This window comes from Artibeus jamaicensis, unplaced genomic scaffold, assembly GCF_021234435.1.
Source record: "Artibeus jamaicensis isolate MK-2021 breed Jamaican fruit bat unplaced genomic scaffold, CSHL_Jam_final contig_700, whole genome shotgun sequence".
In the NCBI taxonomy this organism is placed as follows: Eukaryota; Metazoa; Chordata; class Mammalia; order Chiroptera; family Phyllostomidae; genus Artibeus; species Artibeus jamaicensis.
Genome location: NW_026521930.1, coordinates 7,126,763 through 7,132,847, shown reverse-complemented (window position 1 = coordinate 7,132,847; position 6,085 = coordinate 7,126,763).

Here is a 6,085-nt window from a genome sequence, read left to right as displayed (position 1 = left end):
GGAGAGTTAGGCTGCATGATTCACATACTGTATTATATACTTGAAATTTACTGAGAGCATGTCTTAAGGGTTCTCAGTACAAAAAAAAATTCTAACTATGTGCAGTGATGGATATATTAATTAGCTTGATTTTGGTGATCATTTCACAATATACACATATATCAAAATATCAAGTTATATACCTTAAACATGTACAGTCCTTATTTGTCCATTTTACCCTAAGGGGGGAGAAAGTGGCAGCAGGCTGGGCACAGCGCAACTCTGAAGATGGTGTGCCCGGCCTGGGAACCCTCAGAGAGCCATGGAGGGGCCTGGTTGTCCACAGGATGCAGAGAGGGGCCCCCTCCGCCTTCTGTTTCAATGTGAAAGGAAAATGGAGGGTGACCGCAGAAGGTGGAGGATTTGGGCTTGTATTGAATCACAGTCGTGATAAGGACCGTGGGAGGCCAACAATAATGTAAGATGTGCTGGATGCCTGCTATTTTTGTCTGTTCAGCACCAGTTCTCTCCTCTCTTTGGGTGACTGTACCCAAGTTTCCCTTCCATGTTTTTGACCCATGTGGTTCAGGTGGGGCCAGCTTTCATGCGAGGAGTGACCATGTGGCCCAAGTCTGTAAGCCCACCTACTGCATCCTCTGAGCCACAGAAATCGGCTCAGGCGTGGACATACCACCGGGGTTAGGCAGCCCCTGACCGTTCTCTGCACCTTTTAGGGAAAGAAGTGTTCTCTTCTCATGACAGCTGCTAAGCGGGTGGGCTGTAAGCCTGGACCTGCTGGTGGCCACCTGTGCCACCACTGGGGGAGATCCCGGCCAAGCACAAAAGCCACAGAGTGAATGAAGCGGGACCAAGAGATGAGAAAAGATGGATTCTGATGACGTTGTGTGAGCACAGGATCCAAGACTGAAATGAGATCTAAATGGGTTTCGCGATTACTTGAGTGGACACGTCACGGGTCCGTCTGAGTTCCGTGTCTGTCACTAATAAGTAGCAGTATTCTGACAAGTGCCTAGAGCACCCTTGTCTGTGAGATCCCTGGGCCACCGGTGTCTCTGAAGTGCTGCCCATAGCAGCTCCTGACCGACACAATCGCCTGATCCCCAGAAGCCACTGAACCCTTCATAGACCGGAGGTGCTCCCCTCTGAGGCTGAGATTACCAGAGTGTTCATCAGGACCCACTGGGTCCCAAATAACCGAAAACCCATGCAGACTGGTTGGTTTGAAACTGATTTGAAAAGGAAAAGTCCAGGAGTAGAACCAACTTCATTCAGATGCAGCTTAATGCACAGGCTTCGAGTTCAATGCTAGGGCAGGTTTCTGTCTCCCTTCGCCCTGCTTCCTCTGGGGAGAGATCCCCGGACTTCCGCCTCTCTCCTCGTGGTGCAGGATGGCTGCCAGCCACCCCAACTTGCCTCCTCTCGGAGTGATGGCCAGCAGGAGAGTGTGACAGTGCCCTTCCCAGCCACCCTGTCCCGGTGGGCGTGGACACTGTGTTTAGTTGGTCCTGATTAGTTCCTATATCTCTGGCTGATCCAGTCACCATGGTCAGGACAATGTGGTTCTCTGGCTGGCTAAGGCTTTGTCACACGGTCCAGCCCAGAGCTTGGGGGAGAACCCCACCCTAAGTTATTTACACACAGGGAGTGTTCTGGGGAAGTCCAGTAGTGGTGTGTGGAGGATGTGCCATTTGGCCCCAGCTCTTCACCCTTCCCTGTACCCGTGCCCTGGGCAGGGCGGCCGGCCCCTTCTCTTGAATCTGGGATCAAACATGTAATTTGCTGTAGTTGATGGGATGTTAGGAGATGCGATACAACCAGAGGTTTGAAATGGGGCTTTTCTCAAGGAGCCCACTCTCCCTTCTGCCACTGACACGGGACCACATGGTCACTCCTTCCTCGGGAACGGGAGATGGCTGCCTTTGTACACAACTCCCATTTTTCTTTATTCCTTATGCACATACACATGTGTTTCCGAAACTGGGGAGTATTGCAGTAGACATCTTTTTGAAGAATCGCCATACCCTTGCACGAACAGGGAGAGGAACCCATGGCCACGTTCTCACCACAGCTGATCACTTTAGGCGCGGTCTCCAGCTGGCCCTCAGTGGGCCACCTAGAGCCTCTGCCTTAGAGACTGAGCATGAGAAGCCAGTCAATAAATGCTTAAATCACAAAAATGTAAGAACTTAGAAGTTGTGAGCAGAGATCAGTGTGCCAGGTAAACCAGTGTGGCTGCTACAAAAGATAAACCCCCAAATCTCTGTGGCTTAACATCAGAGAAGTTTATTATGATCTCACATAAGTATCTGAAGCCGACGTGGTGATTCGAGGACCCTATCTTGGGGCTCTGCCTCCCCTGGGGCCTCAGCTAGAGGATGGCAGAAAGTACAGAGAGAAGAAGATAGAGCCACTTTCTGAAGCATCCCAGTCCTGGAAGTGAGACACACCCTCCATTCACATTCCACTGGCAGGCACCGGTATGGCCACACCTATCTACAAGGGGCTCTGTGCCCAAGAAATAAAGGAACCATATTTCTTTTCCTTTTTTTAAAGATTTTATTCATTTATTTTTAGAGAGAGGGCAACATCAATGTGTGGTTGCCTCTCACACGCCCCCTACTGGGGACCTGGCCCACACCCCAGGCATGTGCCCTGACTGGGAATCGAACCAGTGACCCTTTGGTTTGCAGGCCAGCACTCAACCACTGAGCGACATCAGCCAGGGTAGGAACTGTATTTCTTTAGCACAGTAGGACTGCAAGAGAAAAGCTGAGAGGAAAGGCAAGGGACAAGATAACTGGCTGGGTACTTACCAATTTTCTGGTTTTGATAGGAGACTCAAAAGTTGGAAAATTTTCGTTTAAGTAATAGCTAATAAGCTTAGTAATCAATGCATGTAAAGCTATTGTTCCAGGACCTGAAGGTGTGACCCACCCCGACTCCAGGAGACCACAAGCAGTTCCACCTTTGTGCCCCAGGAGGACTGCAAGCAACTCAAGATAGTGTCTGAGCCACTGTGCTCCAGGGCAAGGTGAGAGTGTCGCAGGGTTTTTTTTCATCCAAATAGCTTTTCCCTGACTTCCAACCCCCTTACCTATACTTTGTTCTCATTACAAAAAGGGCCATTTTAAAATGGAATGCTAAGACTGCCTGCTAGGGCACAAACCCGCTGCCTTCCCAGATCGCCGGCCATTGGAATAAAGCACCATAAAGATTCAGTCCCTGTCTCTGCACACTGGGTCTCGTCCTGACAGGCAGCCCCAACGCCGGGGTTTTTCCCGGTTTCAGTTTTATATTCCTACCCACGTGAGCAGCCCTGGCTTCCTACACTTGGGTTTCATGATATATACTCTGGGCCCTCACAATATATCTATTTTTGTCCTTCAACTAATTAAGAGTGATTTTCTGTCACAACCGAAAGGAACCTAAGACACATGGTTACCATTTTGTGCCTTCTTTGTTTCTCCCTCAATGTTATCTCATAAACATTGTCTAAGTGGCTGTGAAGGCTGCCTCGTAATCGGTCATTTCACTGGCCTCACAGTGTCCTCCCGAGTGGGCATCACCTTCTTACTTAACCAGCTGCCTACTGTTACCTGAATTACTTCTGTTTCGCTATTATAAAAAACCTGCAGTGATTTCTTCAGAATTTTCCCTTTCTTTGGAGTAGCACCTTAGGATACATTCCCAGAAGTACAATTTCTTTTTTTTTTTTAATTTTATTTATTGACTTTAGAGAGGGAGGAGGGGGACAGAGAGAGCGAGAAACACTGATTTCTTGTTCCACTCATCCATGCACTCATTAGTTGGTTCTTGCATGTGTGCCCTGACCGGGGAGCTGACCTGCCACCTGGTGTATTGGGACGACGCTCTAAACAACAGAGCTACCCAGGCCAGGACCAGAAGTGCAGTTTTCAGGCAGGTCAGTTGGCATGAACATTTTTATGGTTCTTGGAAAATGTTGCCAAATTGTTTTTCAGAGTTGCACCTACCTCTTTGGAGGCCAACCTGGCTATTTTATTTTAAAGATTTTATTTATTTACTTTCAGAGAAAGGGAAAGGGAGGGAGAAAGAGAGGAAGAGAAACATCGATGTATGAGAGATACATCGATCAGTTGCCTCTCGCATGCCTCCTGAGGACCTGGCCTGCAACCCAGGCATGTGCTATGACTGGGAATGGAACTGGCGACTTCTTGGTTCACAGGCCAGTGCTCAGCCCACTGAGCCACACCAGCCAGCACTGCCTATTGTATTTTAAAATGCATAAAAATGCACAACTCTTGCAAACATTCTGGATCTTATGAGATACCAGAAAACTGAGGAGAGGTGTGGGTCCCTGCAATGGGAGGGTCACAGGTCCGCATCTTGGTCCTGCCATCTTGGAAGGATTCAGACCTGACGTCTGCAGCCATTCTCTCTGGGGCCCCCAAGTCCCTCATCTCCTGTCAGTCTCAAAAGACGCTCCAAGTTTCTCTGCTTCCATCTGGTTCTGCTGCTGACCTTGGAACAATCAATCTGGAGTGACTTCCCTTCAGTGACCTTGGATGTGCAGTGCCTGTTCCCTTCCTGTGGTTGCAATGGGGGGAGGGGAGTTTCTTTCCTGGCAACTCACCCATAGTGTCTGTGTGGTCCAGACCCCAGGACCCAGCCATGGGGCTCCATGAGGATCCTGGAACTCAAGGTCACTGAAGCTCTTAACCTGGCTGCTCATTGACATCGGCCATGTGGAGGGTTTTTAAACATTTAAGGTAGAAAAACAAGTGACACTATGAGGAAAGAATGTGGCAAATCCACATTCCACAAGGCACCAAGTAAACATCATGGAAAAGAAAAGGCAGGCTGAGCGGTGCTTCTCAAACTTGAGTGGGAATAAGAATCAGCTGGCTGGTTAAAACACAGACTCCTGGGCCCCACCCCAACATCTGGAGTCAGGCGGTCCAGAGGGAAATGTAGAAGCTAATGAACTTATGACACACGGACATGAACTAAAGGAGGGAACATGGGTGGGAAGGGGTGTGCAGGGTGGAGGGGAATGAAGGGGGGAAGTGGAACAACTGTAATAGCATAATCAATAAAATATATTTTTTTTAAAAAAAGAACAATCAAAACTTGAGAAAAAGACCTAAGCAACAAGGAGATGCAGAGTTCAAAACACAGGTAATCAGGATGCTCACAGAAATGATGAGTACAGCGGCAAAATAAAGGAAAAAGTGAAAGCTATACAAAGTGAAATAAAGAAAAATATACAGGGAACCAACAGTGAAAGGAAAGAAACAGGAACTCAAATCAATGATTGGAACAGAAGGAAGAAATAAACATTCAACCAGAACAGAATGAAGAAACAAGAATGAAAAAGAAGAAGAAGAGGCTTAGGAAATTCTGGGACAACGTTAAACATTCCAACATCTGAATCATAGGAGTGCCAGAGGTAGAAGAGGAAGAGTAAGAAATTGAAAACTTTTTTGAAAAAATAATGAAGGAGAACTTCCCCAGTCTAGTGAGGAAATAGACATGCTAGTCCAGGAAGCTCAGAGAGTCCCAAAGAAGTTGGATTCAAGGAGAAACACACCAAGATGCATCACAATTAAATGACCCAGAATTAAAGATAAAGAGAGAATCTTAAAAGCAATAAGAGAAAAGGAGTTACCTACAAAGTAGTTCCAATAAGACTATCAGCTGATTTCTCAAAAGAAAGAAACCTTACAGGCAAGAAGGGGCTGGAAAGAAATATTCAAAGTCATGAAAGGTAAAGACCTATATTCAAGATTACTCTATCTAACAAAGCTATCATTTAGAATGGAAGGGCAAATAAAGTGCTTCCCAGATAAGGTCAAGTCAAAGGAGTTCATCATCACCAAAACTTCGTTATCCTAAAATGTTAAAGGGACTTATGTAGGAAAAAGAATAAGATCAAAACTATGAACAGTAAAATGACTACAAATTCACAACTACCAACAACTGAACCTAAAAAACAAAAATGGAAATGAACTAAGCAAACAACTAGAACAGGAATAGAATCAGAGAAATGGAGATCACATGGAGGGTATCAGTGGGAAGGGGGTGAGGGAGAATGGGGGAAAAGGTA